A 27,631-nucleotide genomic window follows, 5' to 3' on the forward strand; every position below is an offset into this window, starting at 1 on the left:
GGCAGAGACAGGCAGAGACAGGACCAGAAGGCTCAAGCTTGGGGAAAATTGGTAGACCATGCTCCCGTCCACAGCCTGGAATGGAACCCAGGATTGCTGAGTTTCACTGTTCCTCTGCTCTCCGCAAGTTTCTTTGAAACCCTCTAGCAAAGTATTTCAGGACCATCACCCTCTACTGCTGGTCAATGTAGGAGATGAGAGTCTACTTCTGCTATCAGTTACGCCATTAGCTAATGTGGCAGAGGTCTGTGCAGTGGAGCTAAAGGTTCCAACACTGCTGATGGCCCATGTAGGTATCAATATGATGCCACATGATTAAATCTGATTTTTCAGTTTGCTTTTTCGAAAACCTATGATATTACATACAAAAATACATTAAAATGTTGCAAAATGTTGGCCCCGTAACTGTCTTTAATTGCATGATCACAAATTATTTTTTCCACAGGTCCCCTGCCCTACTCTGTGCTGAGAAAGGACACACTCTGGGGATGATTTAGAGCTGTGTGGTGAAGGAGGCTGTTGTCTATTGGACCCCTGCTTCATTAGCTGAAGAAGATGGAAGGTGAATAGTGAATGAGGCAGGGGATTACAGGAAGAGAAAGGGTGGTCTCATGGTTAAGGCAACCAAATGCTCCCCTGGAGAACTAGATTCTATCCCTATCTCTGCCACAGAGTTACTATGTGATGCTGGGCAAGTTACTTAAATCACAGGTGATCACTGATTAGTTGTTCCTCATTTTCTGGGTGCCCGATCTGCGACACTGGGGTCTGATTTGTAGAAGTGCTCTACTGACATCAATGGGAGCTGTACTATGAACATATAAAATGCTACACAATGCTATGCGCTCTGAAAAATATCAGGTCCTAGATGTCTCTGATTGGATCCTTTTGACATTAATCTCTCTGTGTGTCAGTTTCCTGTCTGCATTTCCTGACTTCGAGTGTTTGACTTTGCCTGGAGCTAACAGTAGAGATGGATCAAGTCACCAATGATTAGATTTGGTGTCTCCTCTTTATTTCCAGGTCAGTTTGTGCAAGATCAATGCTATGAACATACAGCATGTGTCATACCTGAACACTTGTTTCCCTCTGAGATTTCCTATTATTGCTGTTAATGCTTTGTTTGCAGTGAGATAAACAGCTTTACAGCTCATTTTTAGGAACCATGGACAAAGAATTGCAAGTGATGGCGCAAAGGAGGAGAGCTTGGTTCTCAGACCACTGCAAGCAGGTCTTCAAACTAACAGAGGGCAAATACTGAAGAGGAGAGTAGTGCTTTTTAAGGGTGAGTTTTGTAATATTCCTTCCTTTAATTTTCAACTTTTTAAATGTGTCCCTCTTGGGAGAGGCTCAGAAAATACCAGATTTTAACCTCTCTTTTAGCTGATTCTCATCTGATCTCAAACTGTATGATTATTATCTTGGTAAGAAAAGGTTCATAAACTGTTTTTCTAACAACCTTGCACAGAGCATCTTAATTTCTCTCTCCAAGAATCAAAGTGAAAAAAGTGAAACGGTTTCTGCTGATTACCCTCCTCCCCCAGCCTCCTGGCCCCGAGACCATGGAATAAGCCAGCCACTCAAAGAACCAGACCCAATAGCATGTTCTACAATCCATGTAACCAGTCTCAACATCCACAGCCTGAAACCTGAAATCACACAATTTAAAGCTCCCTAGGAGGTCACATTCAGGGTCACGCTTTCAGCTTTGCAACAAATATCTTCTGCACAGCTCTAGCTAATGCTAATGGCGGCTGAATATGTTCATCCAGAGGAGAAATTAGTACAGTGTTGGCTTCTGATAGCAAATGCAACTCCCATGCAGTAGTAGGGCATATAGCGTGCTGTCCTCCACCCTTTCATGAAGCTCCAACTGATGATAGTGACTGAGCGCATGACATGGCCCTGATTATCAGTATTATCTGTTGTATTTACAATATGACCAGAAGGATTCATACTGCATGATGGTGGTCAAATTCACTGACATGCTACCAATGTTTTAAAGTCTGGTTGGACTATGAAAAGGTACCTTCTTACTTAACAGAAGTGCTTCCTATGTGTGTATTCATGGTTACATCTACTGGTCCAAGTGATAAAAATAAAGGCTTTTACTGCTCTTTACTCCTCTCAGTCCCAGAGAGCCTGAACAACTAACAGGGAGTGAACTGGATTCTATTCCAGCCTGTGCATCCTCTACAAAATTGAAGCCAATGGTTTTGAACAGGTTTTGCGGAGGGACTAATTTTGCAATCAGAACCTTTATTATAGTGATGATACCCTAGAAGAAAAGAACCTACTTGGATATTTAGAGTGCAAGCTAGCAGCTTGCAGGGCTGATGACTAGGAAAATAATTTCTTTTTACTCATAAACGGAGCACATTTGATACTAAAAACGGTGACCAGACCATGAAAGCTCATGATGACTTTTCAAAATAGAACACTTTAACAACGGGCTCCCACAAAAAAAATCCCAAAACACAACAATGTCCAGCTTAACTTGTGATAAAGCCTTTGCACCAGGGATGGATGTCTTTGCTGAAAGGAGGGATGGGGAACTGAAGAAGGTCTTTATTATCTTCCTTTTTAAACATAAAAACACTTTCTCTTACTCAAGGACTGAGGCAACTATACTTGGCAAACAAACGCATAGTAAGCTGCATTTAGACAGTAATGTTTATAACTTGTTTCTGAAAACGGTCCTCAATATGTCATTGCACCAAATGGCCAGTATTTGGGGAAAAAATGCTAGACTCCAGAGCCTCCTATAAGTTAATTACCCGACCTGCCTACTTCAGCTGACACAAATTGAACTCTTTCTGGTGTTATCTGGTCTATTCTAAAGGCCAAATTGCTCTGCAGGACATATTTTTATAAACCCCAAGGACAAGTCATTTCTGCCAACGAGGTTTCAACCAGAGAGGGGTTGAACTTTAGAGGCACAGAAATCATCCCTCCCTCCCTTCATTTTGGTGACAGAATTTTAACCAATGTCTCCCCTCTCCAGCACTTCACTAACCAGATTCAGTGGTGAGTCTAATTTGCTGTGTTTATACCCCCATAACATGTACATTACAGCCACTTAGACTGAAATTTTCAAAGGCACCTCAGGCAATTAGGTGCCCAAATCCCAGTGAATTGCAATGGGATTTGACTTGTGAAGCCAGCTCGTGTCCTTCCTTGTGAAAGAGATTCATGAACAATTAGTGCCCCTCCTGAGTGAAACCAATGACTCAGAGAAGGAATTATCTCTTCCTCTTTCAAACATGCAATAGTATGACCAAAAATGAAGAAGCCCACACTGACTACTTCTGTCCTAGCCAACTATCACCCAACATCAAACCTCCCACTCCCGTTCAAGCTCACAGAGAAGCTAGCAAAAAGCCAAATATAAGCTCATCAAACTGAAGCTAATAATCTACATTCAGCCCTTCCTGCACCCATGCTCCCCATGAGTAGTGATGGGAAACTGCACCTCCACCACTAGACACCTCTCTTGTGGGCTTCCACAAGGATCAATTTTTTCCTCTGGTCCTTTTCAACATCTCTATGCAACCATTAGATTAACTGGTCAGATGACATGGACGCAAGTGCCAGCAATATGCAGATGCTAAACATCTCTACTGATCTTTCCCCACATACAACCACACCACTACCATCAAGATGGTCTAGTGCTCGGATGAGATCAACTCATGGATGAACAGCTGACTGAAGCTGAACCTGAGGAAGACAGAGGTAATGCTGGAGGACAGAGGAAAGTATTTTCAGGGATTTGCAGCCACAGTCTATTCTAAGATACATATCAACAACTGGTCAATTCAGTCCATAGTTTAGGAGTACTCTCGGATTCCTCACTGATGCTGAGTTCTCATGTCACAATGGCAGTGAGTAATGCTTTCTACATTGCTGGTGGCTAGAATACTCATGACAGAGGAAGACTTGGCCTCAGTTATTCATGCCTCCATCACCTCTTGGCTGAGTTATGGCAATGCAATATACCTGGGCATGAAGCCTTCAGCATCTAGAAAATTCCAACTAGTATAGAACACTGCAGTGTGTCTTCTCAGCAACACAAGCTACCGTGGGCATATCACACCTGTCCTCCACTCTGTACACTGGCTCTCCATAGAATTTCTAATCAAGTTCCAGGGTTCAATGCTTATCTTCAAAGCGCTTCAGGACTTGGGCCAAGGATAGCTAAAAGATCATCTCAAGCTGCAGGACAAAGACCATGGCCAACAACTATGTTCCTCTGGAACTCTCAACTATAAGTTAGCACTGACCCCCCCACTTGGTAAGGCAACTCCCATCTTTTCATGTGCTGTATATGTATACCTGCATACTGTATTTTTCACTCCATGCATCTGATCGAGTGGGTTATAGCCCACAAAAGCTTATGCCTAAATAAATGTGTTAGTCTCTAAGGTGCCAGAAGGACTCCTTGTTGTTTCAACTATAAGAGTAAAACTTGTCTGTGCAGGAGACAGAACCATCTCTGAAGGGGTGGGGTCCAAGACTGTAGAATGAACTCCCTGAAGAGCTAAGGACTTCACAACTTTCCACTCCAAGAGCAAGATGCATTTCTTTGACCCAGCCTTCTCCAGTAAAAAACACATGCCAACAGGTATACTGAAGTTATATAAATAAATGTAAAAAACCCACTAAAACAAGACACTCCTCTGCACCCTCCGGAAAGAAGATGAGAACAAACAACGTGTGACTGACAGGGTTGGATTACCCAATAGACAGACTAAGCACGTACTTAGGGCACCAGCAAAGCAGGGGGCACCAAAAATAATGAGATTTTTTTTAAATTGATATTTGATATTTCAAAAAAAGCATCGAAGTAGTCATCATGGGAAAAATCAGAACTTTGTTAGACTTCCTTACACTCCACTACACACTCTTCCCCCGTTTTTCTGTTCTCTATTTATTCCTTATCCCCACCTAAACCAGGGGGGCATCCTACTAACGTAGATCGAAATAATATGAGGAAATCAGATCCTGTCATATATTGCAATAAATTTATGCTTTATTATTGATATATTCTTCTGAGTTATATGTACTTGATTCATTTTTTTTCTTTCTTGTACATATATTATATATATATACATAAAAATAGTGTACATTGTGTAATTTGTTTTTTTTTTAAGTTCAGATAACTGAGATAAGGGGCAGGATGAAACGTAACCAACTGAGTGGAGCACAGAAACGTAAACTGGCAGAAAAAAAGAAACAAAAAAACTAGTGAAATTTTCCAAAATCTTCCAAAGCTGACATCATTTTTCAAAGTGAATCCATCAGAAGCAACATCTTCTCTCAGTAGCACAGACATCGTTTCAAAACCTGTAGGTATTTCAGAGACTGACCCTTCTTCTATAGGTGAAACAAACACCATTCCAGAACATGTGGATGTGTCAGAAACTATAACTGATCATCCTACTCCTGGTGGTTAAACAGACATTGTTCTAGAAGGTGTGGATGTGTCAGAGACTGAGCCTGCTCATGCTGTAAATAATAGGAGAAAAGATCCTGGTATGTGGGTTGATTTCAGTACCGATGATGTAGCTTACTGGATAGATCATGGACCAAATGACTGTCAACACCACATTGGGCCATTTGAGAAATCACGTCGGTCTTTTACCAATGGTAAACAAACAAGATATTGTCCACAAAAAATATTTTTCAGCATGAAAGTGAATGGTGAGAAATACACTCGAGAATGGCTACTGTATTCATCATCAACAGGGTCTGTGTACTGTTTTGTTTGCAAACTTTTTGCATATAAACCTTCAACATTCCGGTTTGCTGCAGATGGATTTAATGACTGGCGGAATACTGTTTTAATTGAACAACATGAAAATAGCACTACTCACAGAGATTCAATGTTGACATATTTAAATCGAAGATAGGGCTTTGGATTGACACAAAAATTGGAAGAACAAATTAAAGGGGAGTGTGAATACTGGCAACACGTGTTGCAGCGTGTTATAGCTGTTATTCAAGCATTAGCTGAACGTGGTCTGCCTTTCTGGGGATCAAATGACACATTTGGTCATTGCAGAATGGAAATTTCTTGGGATTGTTGGAGCTTGTGGCTCAGTTTGACCCATTTTTAGCAGGCCATATCTCAAAATATGGGAATGCTGGCAAAGGTAACCCATCATACTTATCCAAGAATATGTGATGAACTCATTGGTCTAATGAGTGACAAAGTTCGTTCAGCTATTGTGGATGAAATAAGTACTGCTGGGTATTTCAGTTTATCTGTCGACTCTACACCTGATCTTTCACATATTGATCAATTGAGTATTGTACTAAGATATGGGTCTCCCACAGATGGAAAACCAGTTGAACAATTTATAACATTCCTCAATTTGAAAAGCCACACGGGTGAAGAAATGGCAAATCAAGTACTGCAATATCTGTGCAAGTTTGCAAAATAGATTTCTTAAAGTGCAGAGGTCAATCTTATGACAACGCTGCCAACATGTCAGGGCGTTATCAAGGAATGCAGAAGAAGCTTTTGGAACAGAACAAATATGCCATATTCATACCATGTGCTGCACACGCTCTCAATCTGGTTGGCCGCAGAGCTGTTGATCGTTGTCCAGTGGCAGTAAGTTTTTTCTCAACAGTCCAGTTACTTTATACATTCTTCTCTGCCTCAGCACACCAATGGGCAGTTCTTAAAACATATTTAGGCAATGATCGTGTGTTGAAATCTCTTTCTAATACTCGCTGGGAGGCACATCCTGTGGCAACAAGTGCAATTCTGGCGTCCTACTGAAAGATTATGGATGCATTAGAAAGTATAGCTGAAGACCAATCACAAAAGGGAGGAACTATATGAGAGGCAGAAAACATTGCAAACGAGATGCAAGAACTAGAGTTTGTATTCGTGTTGACCATGTGGAATGAAATTTTACAACACTTTTACCACACAAGTCAAGCTCTCCAAGAAAAAGAATTGCATTTGAAAACATGTGCAGACCTCTGTCAATCATTAGCAGACCACTTACACACTTTGAGGAATGATTTCGAAAGATTTGAAGACATATCAAAAGATATCGTGTCTGATACTAACTACAAAGAAGCCCAGTCCTGCAAGCGAATCAGGAAAAACCAAGCAAATGATAGCAGTGCAACGGAAACAGCATTGAATCCTAGAGACAAATTTCACGTATCTACTTACTATGCTATAATTGATACACTTGCAGCTCATATGAAGAGGAGAGGTGAAGTGTACAAAGAAGTATCAAGCAGATTTTCTTTTCTAAATGATATGGACTTATCTGACAAACAATATTCACAAGGTTCCCAAAAGCTAGTTGACTCATACCCTGTTGACTTGAACATGAATCTCTGTGAAGAAGTATGGCAGTTCCACTGTTATACGCACGCAAAGTTTAATGAAACAGGAAAAATGAAATTCAGTCACATTGATCTTCATGACACAATATTGAAAGACAGAATACAATGTGTATTTCCAAATGTAGAGATTGCACTACGTATTTTTCTAACATTGATGATTACTAAGTGCTCCGCAGAACGCTCTTTTTCTCAGCTGAAAAAAATGAAGAACCCTCAGAGAACAACAGTGTGTCAGGACAGACTTGATTCACTTTCCCTATTGTGTATGGAACCGGACATGCTTCATTGAGTCAGCTTCGATGAACTTATCCAGAATTTTGCAATCAGAAAATCTAGAAAGAAGCTATTTTAATTTCAGCATACATGTAAGTTTTGTGTCATTTCGAAAAATAAAATTTTATTTTACGGTATAGTATTGTTTTTATTTTGAATTATATATGGGGGGGCACCATAATCTTTTCAGTGCTTAGTTTTTCTTTAACAGGAGGAAATTCTCTATTGGTTATCAGACAATAAGGCCACGAGTAAGGTAGTGGAATGCCAGGCACTCCTTTTGGCAACTTGATTTCATGTTCCTAGCCAAGATTTGGTTTACATTAGGTAGGGGGATTGCAATGCTATTGTATAACCGAACAGGTGAGGCTGAGCAACTATTTCAGGCCATCATGGCTGTTGCCATGATAATTGCAGATTGCAGTCTAAAGGTACAATACTCATCAAAGTTGATATATATGCATCCACTTTCCCATTCTCTTTCCAGGATGATAGTGCTGTTACTTTGCAAAACCACCTTCTCTTACCTATTTTTCATTTGTGGTTTAATATTGCATAAGTTTATATGGTTTGGGTAATTACCAATATATAGGATTTCCAGGCTGTAAAGTACAGCAGTTCTAGGCAGGCATTTTAGTTTATTAGCTATGGTACCCTGGAAACATAATTCAGCACTTCTCATTTTCTTCTTAAAATAGTATACAAGCACTGGACATTAGAATCGGAAAGATTTCCAAAACAGAGCATTAGGGTAGCTTCAAAACTTTCCCTTGGCAAACTGCCATTGGCAGGGGTCAGCAAAAGTTCAAGATTTCCTATTGTGTAATCTTATGTGCTTAATGTTGTTTTGTGTGTGTGTCTGAAATGGCCTTGTCATGTGAAATCACTTCATAATTTTCACTTGGCTCTTCACTCAAATCTGAGCTCTCATTCCCACAGAAGCCAGTTTGACTTTATGTTTAATGAGAACTTGAACAAGTCCTAAGTAGATAAAGGTTTATGAAATGCAGTAACTAGTGAGCTAATTTAGAGAGCCAACTAACTTCCAAAAGGATGGACTAAGTTTAGGAATCTCAGGAATTTTTGTAAAACCAAAGACCTTTCTGAAGGTTCTTAAAAGAGATCCCATAATTTGACTCTGCTAGTCCAAGTGTCATGGTCAGATTTCAAACTATATAATTACATCCTGGCTAGATTTTTTTTTAAAAATCCCCCCACCCTCAGTCCTAAATGTTATGTAGTGTTGCTGGATGGTGTTAAACTATTGTCACATTCCAGCCCCTATGAGTAAAATGATTCATATATTGTAGATACACATAATTTGTGATGCACTTGGGGATCCTTCTATGTGAAGAGCCCTATATAAATATGACTCCTTATCATTAACATGCCTCATTTGTTTGTTTATTATATGTGATAAATTGACATCCCTCCAAATAAGCTGACATCTACTGTATTTATATAGCATGGATTACATTTTCTGAATTCAGCTGGGGACTCAAATCCAAGTAGCTGTACCTCCAGTTGACAGACTTCAGGCTATAAGTGGTGCAAGAACTCAGATTTGGGCTTGAAGTTAATAATGTATACCAAACCAATATACTGGTGTCTTCCCTTATTGTAAGACTTCTTTAAAAGAGAATTTGTTGGAAGAGCTTACTGAAAGCTTTTCACAAGTGACATTAACAGGTAATATTACTAATTTTTGAGTGAATCCGTTCCTTTCTACTTGTTTTTTGTTTGTTTGTTTGTTTGTTTGTTTGGGTTTGGGTTTTTTGTACTGCTTCTGTGGCAAGCATATTTTTAAATGAGACTAATGCAATTACATATCCCAACTCCCACTGAAAGTCCATGGGTTTTGGATTGCTAACTCACTTAGAATCTCTCTCTCTCTCTCTCACTCTCACTCACACACACACAATTTTTTTTAAATAAGGAAGGGATGTCTGAGCTCAAAGCTATGAGGCAGTCGCTGTATGGCATTAATTGTCAAGTTGCAGATTCTCTGAAGTGCAGAATGTGGTAGTGGCTTTACAGGGGACCTGGACTGGACTGCTTAACTATTTACCAACTACATAACTCATGTGACCAGATCCTCTTAGCTTGTTAGATCTGAAGTAACTAATTGAGGTGACAGTCAAAAAGAGACAAGTTATCCAGATATAGCCTGTTCAAGAGAGTGCACAGACTTCTGGTATAACTTGCCCAGCCCTATAATATTGCTATCCCTCCCTTTCCCTTTAGTATTTTCCCAACAGAGATATCAAGTTTGCTCCCTATTCCAAACAGAATTGCATTCTTCCTCACTCCACTCAAGAGTCCAGCTATACCACCTGTGTCCAAAGACCTGCCAAGGTTGTGCATTATTAATAATCATTTTTTATTTATTGGTGCTCTTGACCAAAAGCCTCTTGATGTTTTAATGAAGGCGTCAGTTAAAGGACTCAGCCTTGAATTTGTAAAGGGACGAAGATTCATCCTAAGAATACTTATGATGCCTAGCATTCTACTGTGAAACACTGTGAGGAAGGGGCCTGTTACCAGTATTCTCAGCTTTCAGCTCTCTCTTTAGTCTTTCACCCAGGACCGGCTATAGGCACCAGCAGAGCAAGCATGTGCTTGGAGCAGCACAATTCCAGGGACGGCGTTCCGGCCAACCCCCTTTTTTTTTTTTTTTTTTTTCCCTGTGCTTGGGCAATTGCTCTCTCGGAGCTTGGGGCGGCAAATTTTTTGCTTGGGGGCAAAAAACCTAGAGCCAGCCCTGCTTTCACCCTTTTGACTGTGAACATTAGAGCAGATCTTATTGCTGACAATTGACACCACAGCAACATCTTTCTGATGCCTCACCAAATTTACTGTACCTTTATTTCATTGTGAGATGCAGTGATACTGCCATACATTTCAGATGTCAGCGTAGAGACAGGCTATCCCCAGAAGGAGATCTGTTTGGCTTGACAAGAGGTGAATAACTTGACATGATTGTAAGAATTAACAATCCTGAATGTGTCTCTGTGAGGCTTTTGACATGTTCTTGATTGTCAGATTTATTCTACTAGCAGTTTCTAGCTACAGTATTATAAATGTCCCACATTATTCAGTCTTCTTAGATGCTCCCAAACACAGTTGAGTTGTATGCACCCCTTATATAGGGGATTCCCCAACTTTTCCTATTCTCATAATTGAGTGATGCATGTCTATTTAATCTCATGTCTATCTAATCTTATTCAGAAAGTGCTTATACCTGCCATTTGAGGGCCATAATTGGATATGGTATATTTCTTCACTTCCCATACTAAACTTGTGTGTAATGTTGCTCAATACTGTTAAAGAGCTGCTACATTTTATCCCAGAGGTTGCTGCTCAGTGTATGTATAAGTTTGAAAATAAAAAAGTTCAAATGAAAATTTCTATATAAATATTAGAGCTGGTTTAAAATGCCAATCATTTTTGCAACACATTTTTTAACAATACATTTTTTAAAAATTTCCATAAGAGTTTATTGGGTTTCAAAAAACAAAACACATTTTGTTTAATTTTTTAGGGGGGGAAACTCATAAAAATTCAGTTTTTGAAAACCAAATCTCAAAATTTTTAACTGAAAATTTCAGGTTTGGTTTCTGGTTTTTTAGTGGGGGGAAAAAATCAGAAAATTTCAACCAAAAGGAAAATTGGGCAAACTGTTAAAATGTTCATTTTGGTCAAAAAGTCATTTTTCATTTAAAAAAACTCAAGAAAAAATGTTGATGCACTCTAATAAATATAAAGCGTTATTATTAGTACTGCATGTTCACTTAAATTCCCACTCTGTTAGTAAGCATCTCAGGTTGTCACTATTCTTAACACCGCACTTTTAAGCTACCGAATACTGTTATGCAATTGGAAACATTCTATTTTCTATTAATTAGCTCTGTACTGTAATGTAGTCATTGGTTACTTATAATACATTTCTTTAAACAGGAGTAAGGTGGAAAGTTTACGTAAGAAAAGCAATGAAACACACAAACCACATCCAAATCCCACAAGATGCAATTTGTAGCAATTGGTGCTTTTGGTTTTGTACGTCACTGACACTATCCTTTCATTCTTTCTGCTACTGAGTCTAAAGCCTGTCTATGTACAGTTTTTCTTCTGGTGTAACTACGTTGGTTAGGGAATGATTTTTTTTAAACCAATATTGTTATACTTGTATAACTCCTAAGGTGGGCACAGTTTAACTAATATAAATGTGCTTATAGTAGTACAGTATTCCCCTTCTAGTATAGTCATAAGCTATGCCAGGAGAAGCACTTTTACACTAACATAACTGCATCCACACTAGGGGGTTTGTACTATACTGGTATAATGAAAGCAGTAGAACTTGTGTGCGTAGAGAAGGCCTAAAGTGTAACTGCTTTGACTGTCACCCCACTTCCTGCCCAAATCTAATTTACTCGTATGTTTACAGCTGTGTCTATTTTTACATGACTCCCTATAAGATTACCACTGTGTTGATCTTTAGCATGGTGTTGGTCATAGCACAGAATACACCCCCTGTTATACTAGAGCTGGTAGTAGCATTGCCGACGTCAGCCTCGGAGCCCACACCACCTCAAGTATGCACATACATACTTCCTCTATAACATTAGTGGCAACACCAAGATGGCTCTGATAACTTTGCCCCTCCACTAAACAAGTTACAGAGAGAAAGGGAACTTAGGGTATGTCTGGACCACAATGACAAGAGATTACTTCAGCTTGAGCTGACGTACCCCAGCAGCTTTTATCTAGCGAGCTTGGGTCCCAAAACAGCAACGCCACAGCAGTGTGAGTTTTAGTGTGGGCTATACAAACCCACCAGAACCCTGGGTAATTGTTTGCAGGGTTAGCTGTGCTTTATCTCACACTGCTATGGCTTTACTGTTCACGGCTTCACTGTTCTAGCTCAGGTATGTCAGCTTGAGCTGCAATCATGACTAGAGATACCTTCAGTTATTCTAGTGCAGAAGTAGGTAGCAACAGAGGTGCTTCTGTACATATGACCCTCTCCTGAAACCAAAACAGAGCTCTGGTTCCAGGCAGACTTTCATGAAGACAAGATAGTGACTATCTGGAGTTATCTTTCCAGCTCTCACAAGCAGATTGTGGTATACTGTCATTCCTATTGTAGTTGCAACCAGACTTTTAACCCTTCTTCCTGGTGGACTGATAACATGATTTTAAATATAAAAGTTGGATGCTGACTAAGAACCTGTAATCTCTAGTTTAAGAACATTTTCATTGTTATATCTAGGATGTCTAATATGTTAATCCCCTATTCTCAACACCTTCCTCCACATTACCTCCTCCTTACCTCTGAAAATAAAGGGTTGAAGTATTAGGTGCATTTTCTCCGGTGCAACTAATAAGATTCCATTCACAAATAGTATATTCCATTAAAAAGTTACGGTAAAAAAAAATGTTTCCTCCACTTACTTTCATCTCTCCCTGCTAATGAAATTACCATAGTATCTGATTAAGAAAAAAAATGCTAAAATTGAAATTTATGTACTTCAGCTTGCTTTAAAATAAGCTTCACTGTAATGTATTAAATTCCTCTATCCAGCTTATAATAGGAGGTCTCACTCGTACATGAAGTGAGACTATGGAATTTCTAAAAAGCAATCTGAGCCAGAGATGGCTAAGAACTGAGTCTAAAACACAGGACATTGGCATATTTGCTTTAAAACTAGGTAATTTTGTGTTAAGACCCATGAAGAAAAACAATTTTTTTTAAAAAAGACATACTCCTTCAACCATTAGCTATTTGTAGAATTCACACCTTTGGTATGGAAGCATCTACTCTTCTAGTTAGCTTCCCTCTACCTTTTTGGACTTACTTCTGATGAGGGCTGGAAGTGCTGAAACACCATGAGAGAAAGAAAAAAATCAGGTGTTAATTAAGGCCTGTGTGATGTTGCATTCTATATGTTTATGGAAATATGCTTATGAGTGTAAATATAACATAACTGGAATATGTTTTGTGCTAGATATGCCATGTAACATATCTTTGCAAAGGTTATGATCATCCTATTTGTAGGCATGTATCATTTTTATATCTGAAGTTATGAGCATTGGCTCTATGCTTGTATTTGAAGTGTTTGCTGTAGGAAACACATAAGGGAGGTTTGGCCAACGTATTGTTAAGGGTCTATTCAAGTAATTGGGAGTACTTAACTAACAATGGACTTTGGGAGACGCCAATCCACATCTGAGCTTTCCTGGGAACATTCAAACTAACACGTAAACAATGGTGTCGGCCTGCAAAAAGCTGAATGATTCATGGACATGTGACTTGCCCAGGTGGCTACAAACTCCATCTTGTTGCTGTGACTTTGCACAGAAGAACAAAGGGGTTTCCGCCCACAAGAGAGAGAATATAAAAGGCGCTGGAAGCCTCTCCATTTTTCTCTTCAGCTGGCTCAAGAGATGGTCTCTTCACCTCAAAGAGATGCCTGAAAGAAACAGGAACAAAGGACTGTAGCTGTGGGGGTGTGAGGGATTGCTGGACCCAGGCCATAAACTACAACGCTGGTCTGAAAAAGGATTGTGCCTGAAATAGCATCTAGTATTTGTAACTAGATCCTTAGTATATTAAGTTAGCCTCGCGCATTTTGATTTATTTTACTTAGTAACTTACCTTGTTCTGTCTGTTATTATCTGAAACCACTTAAATGCTACTTTTTATACTTAATAAAATCACTTCTGTTTATTAATTAACCCAGAGTAAGTGCCCCCACTGCAAAAGATCTATCTGGCTTTAAGATTAAACTTGATAAGTTTATGGAGGAGATGGTATGATGGGATAACATGGTTTTGGTAATTAAATATTCATGGTAAATAGGCCCAATGGCCTGTGATGGGATATTAGATGGGGTGGGATCTGAGTTACCCAGGAAAGAATTTTCTGTAGTATCTGCCTGGTGAATCTTGCCCATATGCTCAGGGTTTAGCTGATCGCCATATTTGAGGTTGGGAAGGAATTTTCCTCCAGGGCAGATTGGAAGAGGCCCTGGAGGTTTTTCGCCTTCCTCTGTAGCATGGGGCACGGGTCACTTGCTGGAGGATTCTCTGCTCCTTGAAGTCTTTAAACCACGATTTGAGGACTTTAATAGCTCAGACATAGGTGAAAGGTTTTTCGCAGGAGTGGTGGGTGAAATTCTGTGGCCTGCGTTGTGCAGGAGGTCAGACTAGATGATCATAATGGTCCCTTCTGACCTAAATATCTATGAATCTATGATTAGTACCTGGGGGAGTAAACAGCTGTGCATATCTCTCTCTCAGTGTTATAGAGGGCAGACAATTTATGAGTTTACCCTGTATAAGCTTTATACAGAGTAAAACTGATTTATTTGGATGGTTTGGATCCCATTGGGAACTGGGTATCTGGGTGCTGGAGACAGGAGCACTTCTTAAGCTGTTTTCAGTTAAGTCTGCAGCTTTGGGGGCATGGTTCAGACCCTGGGTCTGTGCTGCAGCAGGCTTGTGTGTCTGGCTCAACAAGGCAGGGTTCTGGAGGCCCAAACTGGCAGAGAAAATGGGCTCAGAGGTAGTCTCAGCACATCAGGGGACAGTCTCAAGGGGGTCTCTGTGACCGAACCCGTCACAACCTGTACATTCTTTGTATTTAAGAATCAAAGCACACACTTAGATTTTTTCAGCCAAATGCTTAATTTTTATTAAACAGAAAAATTGACCAGAGAGTGAAAGAAGTCACACCGGAGATAGCTGCTAGGAAATGCTGCTCAGAAGCAACTCTCAGCACAGCTTTACCCCCTGATTAATTAGTCATATTATTGTTTGGCACTTGCCTAGTGCCTTTCATGCAAGGGTCTCAAAGTACTTCACAAAGATCAGTTTAACACAACAAGGTAGGACAGAATTATTTCCCCTTACAGATTGTAAAAGTGAGGCACAAAAAGGTTAACAGACTGACTTTTTAGAGGTACAGTACAGAGCACCCCCAATTCCCATTGAAGTAAATGGGAGCTGCAGGCACTCAACCTCTCTACATATCAGGTCATATATGACTTCCCAATGTTACCCATGAAATCTGTTGCATAGCCAGGAATCTGCTAATTCCAATTTTCAGGACTTCATCAGACACCATTCTTTCTTAGCCAATGAAATACAGGTTGTAACATCAGTTGCAAAAAATATTTCAAAATCATCTTTGACTCCTCCTTCTTCTCACCACTCATCTCTTCAAAACCATCTGCATTATCTTGGGATTGTGCCACATTTTTATACAGGTAAACAGCTGACCTAAAATTCCTGTGTCCACTCTGCCATGACAGAGTGCCGTATCGTTTGGTGCCGTATCGTTTCCCAAACACAACTCACCTCTCTCTATACCAGGGTTCTCAAACTAGGGCCACCGCTTGTTCAGGGAAAGCCGGTGGGGGGCCGGGCCGGTTTGTTTACCTGCTGCATCTGCAGGTTCGGCCGATTGCAGCTCCCACTGACCGCGGTTCACCACTCCAGGCCAAAGGGGGCTGCAGGAAGCGGCGCGGGCTGAGGGATGTGCTGGCCGCCCTTCCTGCAGCCCCCATTGGCCTGGAGCGGCAAACCGCTGAACAAGCGGCGGACCACCTTTGAGAACAACTGCTCTATACAATACCCCGCCAACAAAAAGAACGTCCATCCTGTGTGCTATGAACATTGAGAGCCTACCCCAGATCATTTAGCATTGATGTAATGTCAGTGCAAGAAAGCGGGAATTACACCTGATCTATAGATAGGAAAATACAAGCATTTTGTCATGCATGTGTTGACTTTTATTTTTAACTGGTTGCTTGTTGTAAATTAGTTTCACGATGAACAATTTTTCAGGATAATAAGTGTACTTGGGGCTTTTTTATTGTTGTCTGAAGGAAGGCAAATACTCAGCTGTATTAAAACATTTCAGTTGGGTGATGGACTTGCAGTTAACTCCATAGATAGTTTAGTGATGAACTGAAAATTTAGTGACATTTATACAGTAACATCAATCCAGACCTTTTTTAGCATTCTGCTGTAGCGAAGCAATTTAAACCTGGAATTTTCAGAAGAGATCCTTTCTTTAGGTCTGAAATGTTTGTCTGCCAATCCATCTTTCCTTTGCAACTGAGAAATTCTATCTTTGCCAAGCATCAGTTTCTGCCACATCAACCATGTTTCAAAGAAAAGGAGTACTTGTGGCACCTTAGAGAATAACAAATTTATTTGAGCATAAGCTTTCATGAGCTACAGCTCACTTCATTGGATGCATGCAGTGGAAAATACAGTGGGGAGATTTATATACACAGAGAACATGAAACAATAGGTGTTACCATACTCACTGTAAGAAGAGTGATCAGATAAGTGAGCTATTACCAGCAGGAGAGCGGGTGGGGGGGGACACCTTTTGTAGTGATAATCAAGGTGGGCCATTTCCAGCAGCTGACAAGAATGTGTGAGGAACAGTAGCGGGGGGAGGCGGGGGCTCAGCTTCAAAGGCATGGTGTTCTATATAAATCGCACCGCTTGGGAGGATGACTTTAATTTGAAATATTTCCATTCTTTAGATCCACATTTTACTGGGCTAGCTAAGTAAAGGATATTTACTCCCCAAACATTACTTCACCTCCTTATAATTGCCAGAGGAAAATTTGTGGCAAGGTGGGGGAGACTGAAGCTGAGTGCAAAAAGAGTTATTTTTGTTCATAAAAACAGCAAACCTATCAAAGACGCACAGCTTATAAAGAATAGCTGCTTCACATCAAATAGAAACACTATACTTTATTTATTTAGATAGCTTATTTTGAGCCAAAGCTTGGGTAAGGGTTACTGAGGGACACCAAAAACAGCCACTAACTGATAGCCCCCAAGAAAAGCAAGCTACTGGACTTACAAAGAAGAGAAGAGATGCAAAATCCTTTGACAATATGGTGCCAGGAAGAGGAGAGAGGTGTTGAAATGGGGTTTTCAAATGATCAAGAGCATCAGAAAAATGGAAAGAGCTAAGGAGAGTTCCAGAGATGGGGGATCGGAAGCTAGAACATAACAAATACCAGCCTTTAGAAACTGTAAAGCAAGGATACACCATAGAGAGAAGAAAGGCTAAGACAGAGCCATAACGAGGCATTTTAGTGCCCGGGGCAAGCAAGCATATTTGTGCCCCTACCAGGGTTTTTTTCATCATTTTTCCACTCTATTCATTGGTGACACATAATGTTGATAGTGGGAGGAACACAATTTAAAGGTTTGAGGAGGCATGTGACCACCCCACAGATGTTTTCAAACTGCGAGCCCAGCCCCCTCAGGAGGCGGGGCTCAGGAAGGGACCACCACCTCCACCCCCTGACTCAGCAGGTCACCTAGCCTGTCTGGGTTGGGGGGTGCAACCAAAAATCTGGGGGCCGCATGACCTCCGCATGACCCCTCATGTGTTGCCTCTGGCCCCATTTTTCTGCCTCTGTAGCGTTGCACCCTTGGTGGCTGCCTTGCTCGCCATGCCCTGGTTACGGCCCTGTGCTAAGGAAGCAAAGAGGCACATACAGTGTGCATAGCAGAGACTGGTAGAAAAGACCAGTTTGTGTGATGGTTAGAGTCAAGACTTTGACCCTGAGTCTAAAGTCTACCAAGGCCCCTTTACATCACTGTGGCAGTGCAAAGAAGTCTTACAAAACCCCCTGAGAATGTTCCCTGTACATAGAGCCTCCCTGGCTATCAATGTTTGTGAGGTGCTCAAATGCTACTGTGATGAGTGCCACAGAAAATCATACAATAGTATAAATCATTGTGTACAGTACAAAGAAGAGAAATAAATAAATATTATAAAAATAGTAAAATCTGTCTAGTGTTGTGTATTTTTGCACATCCCATTCCTAAAACATGGTTAGTTGGGTAGGGAAGTGTAGTCATACCATGGTTACAGAAACCACACAGTATTTGAGATAAGCTACAGTACTTCATAGTATGCTGAAGATAATGAAAATGTTCTCATTTTCCAACTGGCATTTGGACTGTGTCAATATTAACCAAATTGCTTGTGTCACGACACAGACACCCCTTCATTTGAAATGCAAAGGAACAAGTGTTAGGTCTGTTTCTAAAGAGACTTGGAAAATATGAATAATGGAAAATGTCCATAATTCTTAAGTACTGCTTGCAGCCCGTATTACATATTAATTTGAAATTGATACATTGTGTTCCATGCAGAGGGGATTTAAGTTTCTCAAAACCAACAGCAGAATAACGTGGGCGCAGTGTACCACACTTGCTGGTAATTGCATGTGATAACTACACTATTGTATAGTCCTAAGCAAAAAAATGTCTTCAGCTGGAGGTAAGATTAAAAGAATCTATCACTCACCAGAGTTCAACCAAAAGTGTGTGAGAGCACTGTAGCACAGGCTTCTCAAAGTAGATGCGTGTGGCAATGGCTTAGAAATATAGAAAAATCAATCTTGCAATGATGCAGGAGAATGAACTAAAAGACACTTGAACTCCCTTCCAGCTCCAATGGTCCTTTAAAAATAAAATCAAAGAGATACAAATGTAGGTAAGATGAAGTGGACCCAAGCCTACACATACATTATACTCTTTTTCTGAAGATGAAGAAATTTTTATAGACCATGAGCTCTGGAAGATTGTATTTTCTCCCAACTGCAGATCTGCTTCTAAGACAGCCTCCAGGGAGGATTGGGTAACAACTTTGTGAAGCTAAGAGACAACTTGGAGATTATGGATAGACCATCTCCAGAGAGATTTTATAATTTAAATATTATTTTCTGCCAAAGTACACTGTTACAACTTCAGTTTCAATAGGAATAAGGTTCTGCATGTATCTTATGAGGTTGGGTTTTTTTAGTACTTTCAAGGTACACAGGCTTTGTTTGTTGTCAGTCTTGTCTGATCTATCATAAGGGCCAAATACTGCTCTGAAGTCAGAGGGATTACTTCAGATTTATATCAGTCTGATAGAGATCAGAATTTGCCACTAATGCCATATATTAGTAATTGAATGCACTCTGAAACAAATCATAATGTTAAGGATTTATATATTTAAAGAGCTGTTCAAACATAGATACAGTATATTAATCCTGGCAACACGCCTGTGAGGTAGACAAATAGTATTATCCCCTTTTTATTGAGGATTGGTAAAATGAGTCACTACAGTTAAGAATTCCATGAACAACTTAGTCAGTGGCAGAACCAGGAGCAGAACCCAGGTGTTCCTGGCTTTTAATCATATGCTCATTTCTGCATAACAGTCCTACGAAGTGGAATAGAGATAAGCCTTTAGTAAGTTGTATACTGTCAGTCCCATCAGTTGCAAGTGAGGGCCCTGATCTTACACTGAGAAAAATGGGCAGTCCTGAATGCAGGATAGAGGAAGAAGTGTATGACACTAAATGGTGAATGTTATTCAGTCAGATTCATCTCTGGTGTATCTCTGTCAGAGTCAGTGGAGTTATACCCATTATTTCTACCACTCGAGTATCTAAGTGTCTAACGATTGTACATGTGAGCCCATAGTTGCAGTGCGGTCTGCCTCCCCACACCAGTACAGTATAATATACTACAGTCAAATCTACTTAAAAGGGATAAGGCCAAGGAAGCCAATTTTCTTCTATGAAGTCAAATGAGTGTTCTGTTACTATATTAGGACAATGTAGGACCAGATTCTGCTCCCACTGAAGTCATCAAGAAACCTTTAATTTCGTATTGAAATCCTTTTTTCCATCTTCAGCTGGGACATGACCACTGCCCTAATCGTTCAAGCCTCTTTCATGGGAGATATTTTTTCCTCATTATCCCTCCAGTTAAAACCAGAAATGTAAATGCGTCTGTTTAAACCAGTGGTCCCCAATGCGGTGCCCGCGGGCACATTTATGTGTGCCCACCGGAGCCAAGGAACAAAGAGGAGAGGGCACCATCCACTGGAAGGCCACACTGCCTCTCTTGGCACTAGGATGTGTCCAGTACTATATTGTATCAGATCTTCATATTTACTCTTACTATGTTTAATAAATTATCAATCAAATTGCAAATGAATCCATTTTATGTAATAATAAAGTATAGACCATGTTTCAGATGAATAGAGTTGTAGAGATGTGAAGTGATGATAGGAAATAAAATTTAAACTTAAGTTTGAACTATAGTGGTGACACTTAAAAAGTTTCTTGCATTTTGAAAGATTCAGCAAGGCTGAGAAATGCTCCCTATCCTAAAATGGGAAATACCATTATTGCCAAGCAATAGCTTTCAAAACAGAAGAACCTTTTAAAGCAGAGGTTCTCAAACTGGGGGTCAGGACCCCTCAGGGGGTCACAAGGTTATTACATGGGGGCTCGCAAGCTGTCAGCCTCCAACCCAAACCTCGCTTTTTATCCAGCATTTATAACGGTGCTAAATATATAAAAAAGTGTTTTTAATTTGTAAGGGGGGTTGCACTCAGAGTTTTGCTATGTGAAAGGAGTCACCAGTACAAAAGTCTGAGAAGTACTGTTTTAAAGTGTGACCATTAAGTAACCGGGATGAAACTGAATGTACTGCATTGTCCCTATTAAGCAATTTGTCTTATGAAGTGTGAAACTCTTAGGTCTGAATCCTGCACTGAGAACTTCAGGGCCTTCATTTGTAAGTAAAGGGACTGTTACCAGATTTGCCTGTTACTTTGGGGTACGCTCATTTATTAGGGTTCCTCTTCTTTGGGGGGGGGTGTTCTGTAATTCTATCAATATCCTGCTTGTGTCACTGGTGTTCTCATACGGAGCTCTACTTCTCCCTTCTGCAAGTCCCCTCCCAATGGAGCTCTCCTGCAGGACCTAGGTTTCCCAGAGCTGGGTTCTTCCAGCCCGAGAATCAGATGAACACACACACCCATACACATTAACAGAGCGCATCTGAGAGGATCAGGTTAATCAGTGCTCACAAGCTGACCCCTTATATGCCCTTTGGATCAGCAGGCTGGGTCGAACAGCACCTCCAAGCCGTCACCCACATATGCCATGGGCACCGCACTGGAACAGAGTACCCCTGAGCAGGCTGGGTTGAGCAGCACTTCCAAGCTGCCACCCTCATATGTCCCAGGTTCAGCATGTCCCTATCCCCACTTTCATGTTACTCTTGTTCTGGTAGTAACCCACTTGATGAGCAAACCCCACAGCATTTTTAGACGCTGCAGGGATCTTTAACCTAGGTACGAGGCACGTTGCTGTAGAGAGAGAGATTGAAGCAACTAGCTTAAGTATGAAAGTTATTTATTGCCAGGTAATAACCATACAAGGGGAGCCAAACAAACAAAACAGTTATAATATTAAATCTAATTTAAATTTGATTATAAAAGTCAGGTTTAGAAAACTATAACTGATCATACAAGTCAGGGTCAGAAGGCTATACCTAGAGAGAGAGATAGGTTCTCACCACTCCGTGAAGCTTGAATCGATCGGGGTTCCCAGGTGGTGGTGGTAGCTGAGGGTAGCTGGTAGCTGAGACAGGCAGAGCCCCCAGCACAATCAGTCAGAAGAAGATGAAGTCCCAATGAAACTGATGCAGATTTTGGATCCAGGCATCAGAACCCTTATTTGAGCATGGGTAGGGACTTCTGTAGCGAAAGAACAATGGTTCAAGGGAGAACACTAAATTTTTTTATGGGTAAACGGATGGCTCAAGGGAGTATACCAATGTTGTTTTGTTCAGGCTAGATAATAGGAACTGATCATTCCTGGCTATGGGCTGTGTTCCTTCGAGGGAGCTCACAGTGCAAATAGGCAGCTTCAGTATTTTGGATACCAATAAAGGATTCATTACTAGAATTGGTTTGATAACAGTAGTGCTGGGGATGTGCAGGGATGGGTTCATTAACATCTGGAGCAGAGATTCTCCATCATGCAGTGCTTTCCTGCTTTTCTGGTCCCAGAGTTCAGTGCGGTTCTTGCCTTGGAATCTCTGTTCTCCATTCTGTATGCTAATGGAGATGCCTCCCTGTCCCATCCTTGATGCAAATGAAGCTAGGGGAGTTTCCTTAATCCTGTCACCCTTGTCCCAGGGGTTTAGGTGTGTCTCACTACCTTTTCATTTGTTTTGTAAGTCTTTCTTCTGATCAGCTTTGGTTCAAGCAGAGGCTGGGTGGGGAGAGGTCTTTCATAAGTCAGACAGGCTGGATGCTGCGCCCTGGTTCCCCACGAACACAGAGGTGATAGGTAACAGGACTGACAAATAACAGTTTAAGAAAGGCTTGTCTTAGCTTCACACCTTACAACTCTTGTGCAGACATCAACTCACATGGGGAAATACTCTCTGCTGGCCCCCACCACATATGAATGAGAGAATGGATATTTGTTTTTTTAATCACAGCCTTGCAAAATTGTCAGGGACTTGGGTAGCCCATACATGGTTTATCCTCCTCCCCTTTATAAAGACAAGGACAATGAAAAACCTGATGTTTTACATGCCAATTGAAAAACTAACTCACAATGTGAATGTAGAATTTTGCACAGCTGTTGCATCATATATCTTTGCATCTGCATAAATCGCAGTTTTGTGCCTAATTGCACCTGGATTTTTTAATTCTGAATCACAGTAAGCCTCACAGGCTGACATCTGACACAAAAGTGAACCACCAAGAAACCCATTAACAGCTGTTTGCAGCATATCAGATTTCCCCAGTCAGAAAAAATTTACATTGATGCAGTACTTGGGGGTAGGTTAATATTTAGTTTTGCTTATAGCTTCTTCAAATTCCCAGGGCAGCATTCACCCCAGGGGAGAATCCTACTTATTTTTTCAAACCACCTTGGTGGTAGGTGCCTCCACTTGGTCCACTTCCAGGGATGCTTTTGGGCATCTCATCATATGATCAGGCCCCAGCTGCTGGAACTGATGCAGGAAGGTCAGCTGCTTTCCTTTCTTTTCCCCTACTACTGTCAGCAAGGCTTTCAGCTCCTCACCTCCTGCTGAGTAAAGTCTGCATTCCCTCTTTACTTGGCTTGATCCTCTGGCTGGGTGTTTAATATTATACTCTCTATGCAATAATGTATTCATCACCTACTCCTGTTGTGGCTCACTGTCTTGAGGAAGCTATTAGCAACAGTTTTCAGAGTAGCAGCTGTGTTAGTCTGTATTCGCAAAAAGAAAAGGAGTACTTGTGGCACCTTAGAGACTAACAAATTTATTTGAGCATAAGCTTTCATGAGCTACAGCTCACTTCATCGGATGCATTCAGTGGAAAATACAGTGGGGAGATTTATATACACAGAAAACATGAAACAATGGGTGTTACCATACACACGGTAACAAAAGTGATCAGGTAAGGTGAGCTATTACCAGCAGGACAGCCGGGGGGGGAGGTAGCTGGAGTTGATGGTGGGATGTGACTTTGTCCTCAATCACATCAGCAGCACTGCTATGGGTACCCGCATGGCCTCACAGTATGCCAAAATTTTTATGGCTGACTTAGAACAACACTCCCTTAGCTCTCGTCCCCTAATGCCCCTACTCTACTTGCACTATATTGATGACATCTTCATCATCTGGACCCATGGAAAAGAAGCCCTTGAGCAATTCCACCATGATTTCAACAATTTTCATCCCCCATCAACCTCAGCCTGGACCAGTCCACACAAGAGATCCACTTCCTGGACACTACAGTGCTAATAAGCGATGGTCACATAAACACCACCTTAAACCGGAAACCTACTGACCGCTATGCCTACCTACATGCCTCCAGCTTTCATCCAGACCACACCACACGATCCATTGTCTACAGCCAAGCTCTACGATACAACCGCATTTGCTCCAACCCCTCAGACAGAGACAAACACCTACAAGATCTCTATCAAGCGTTCTTACAACTACAATATCCACCTGCTGAAGTGAAGAAACAGATTGACAGAGCCAGAAAGGTACCCAGAAGTTACCTACTACAGGCCAGGCCCAACAAAGGAAATAACAGAACACCATTAGCCATCACCTTCAGCCCCCAACTAAAACCTCTCCAACGCATCATCAAGGATCTACAACCTATCCTGAAGGATGACCCATCACTCTCACAGACCTTGGGAGACAGACCAGTCCTTGCTTACAGACAGCCCCTCAACCTGAAGCCAATACTCACCAGCATCCACACACTGCACAACAGAACCACTAACCCAGGAACCTATCCTTGCAACAAAGCCCGTTGCCAACTGTGTCCACATATCTATTCAGGGGACACCATCATAGGGCCTAATCATATCAACCACACTATCAGAGGCTCGTTCACCTGCACATCTACCAATGTGATAGATGCCATCATGTGCCAGCAATGCCCCTCTGCCACGTACATTGGCCAAACTGGACAGTCTCTACATAAAAGAATAAATGGACACAAATCAGACATCAAGAATTATAACATTCAAAAACCAGTCGGAGAACACTTCAATCTCTTTGGTCACTCGATTACAGACCTAAAAGTGGCAATTCTTCAACAAAAAATCTTCAAAAACAGACTCCAACCAGAGACTGCTGAATTGGAATTAATTTTCAAACTGGATACAATTAACTTAGGTTTAATAAAGACTGGGAGTGGATGGGTCATTTCACAAAGTAAAGCTATTTCCCCATGTTTATCCGCCCTCCCCGCCCCCAAACTGTTCCTCAGACGTTCTTGTCAACTGCTGGAAATGGCCCACTACATTTTCACTACAAAAGGCTTTTTCCCCTCCCCCCCCGCCCTCCTGCTGGTAATAGTTCACCTTACCTGATCACTCTCGTTACAGTGTGTATGGTAACACCCATTGTTTCATGTTCTCTGTGTATATAAATCTCCCCACTGTATTTTCCACTGAATGCATCTGATGAAGTGAGCTGTAGCTCACAAAAGCTTATGCTCAAATAAATTTGTTAGTCTCTAAGGTGCCACAAGTACTCCTTTTCTTTTTATTAGCAACAGTGCAGTTCAGAGGGATGATAATGGCCACTTAGTCACCTGCTTAGACAGTTGCTGAAATGTCTCATTTGTTTTCTAGGTCAGATGCCTTTCCATTCCATGCACCCTCTGGTGACATACATTCATCTGTGCATAAGCCATCCTTTGCCCAGTGGTTAGTTCATTGCAATGTGCATCTACTTACATTTAGAGCTGGATCCCTCCCCATCACAGATGTCCAGCTTTTTCCTAGCCCTTGCGTGAGAGGAGGGTAGAAGGCACCTGCTCACATCTGGCACCCTGCACATGGGCTAGGGAGGCACACTGGTACTCCCTATGCTCCAGGGGCCTTCTGTGCATGCACTAGGTACAAAGTGCACCAAAGGGGACAGGGAGGATTGGAGTCATAATACAGCCTTCTTCTCACCAGTCTGTAGAGCTGACAAGGCAACCCTGGGGAACAGAGACTTATCAGTACACTCCCCTGAGCCCCTCCGCCCGCATTCCAGTACAAAGCTAGGGAAATGATTGTGCCCCTGGAGCTCAGCACCACCCAGATTGGAAAATGTGTTGTCTGGCCTTAAGTTTTAGTAGATTGTTTGATCATTGGTACCATACTAAAATTACTCCAGTATTCTGTAGTGCTGATGAATCCGAACACTAGCAACAAAACTGAAATCTGGGCTGTGTCAGACCATTGCTATGCAATGCTGGCTTATTTACTTTGAGAAAATTACTACTGTTTGATATTGTCTTTTGTTAGTTACTGACTTTTCAGCATGCTTTCAACATGGTGTTTAAGGCGGGATGAGCCAAAACCATGACATCTCACCTGAATGCTTTGAATTTTGGGGCTGCAGGTTGAATTTGAATCTCCAGCTCTAAACTTGTCCCTACTGATTTGGCTTCAGCACAAAACTACAAGGAGCAAATTCTGTTTATAACTGGATACGGGTGAATATTACAGGAGCGGCTCATGACATTTTGACACTGTCTAATTCAAACTCTACCCCTGATTTGGCTTCAGACCCAAACCCTGATCAAACCAAATCTAGACTTAAATTATGCCACCTCCAACACTCTCAATTTTTAATGACCATGCTTTTCTATCTTGGTTTTATTTGTAACGTATTGTTGTAGATTACATCTAAAATATGATTTTCATTCCTCTGTTTAATACAAGTAGTCAGCTAGAATAAAGCCTTCTGCCAGAGACCTAGCTACAGGACATGTGAGTTAATATGGCTATATGAAAAATTATATCTTTTATATCATTTCTCATCATAAATCTCACAACAGCATAAACATATTTACACATGATATATACAAGATAGTATTTCCACCAAGCTTTACCAAAGCAGGCTCTACAGAGAGGGATGTTAGTGGCCTTTCAGCCTTGTCTCCCAGGAATAGATTTTTACGAAGGCCACTAGTAGCCCTCTTTCTTCATTTCCTCTCCTTGCTACTCTGGCAGTAGCAATAATTGGGGAAGACCATTGACAATATCCTCTGTCTTGTTTGGACTCAAGATCCCATTCCTCTACCAGCTTGTCTTCCCTTCACCTGCAAGAGATGGACTTTCCACATCCCAGAGAGCAAATGATAGGGAAAAGAGGCACCCAGAGAGCCAGATAACTGTCTAAAGTTTCACACTGATGTTGAGAACAGAAACTAGTAGGCCTGGCTTAACTACTAAAACCACTTCCTCTTATTTGAATATTGAGTGTTGTTATCTAGAGATGTGCAGAATGGAATAAACAGATTTGTCTATATCGTTTTAGTTACCAGACATGGAAATAAAAATACGTGAGAACATTGACATACCATTATGTGTTGACTTCATTGTGCAATATCTTACTATTCTTTTTTCCTTCCCAAACCAAGGAAATGGAAGAAATAAATAAAAACAACAAGCCCCCTACACCTATCACTATGCCTGTGTTATGGCTGAGAATTTAACTGCATAAAAATCAAGGCAAAGTTACTTTACACAGTAACTATAACTTGGAAACATACCAAACACAGTATGCTAATGCATAAAGGTTATCACCACGTAGATTTCTACATATATAGTATTTTCTGTTAAAGAGTTACAGC

The sequence above is a fragment of the Lepidochelys olivacea genome, assembly GCF_965140295.1.
Source record: "Lepidochelys olivacea isolate rLepOli2 genome assembly, chromosome: 8".
Taxonomy (NCBI): domain Eukaryota; kingdom Metazoa; phylum Chordata; order Testudines; family Cheloniidae; genus Lepidochelys; species Lepidochelys olivacea.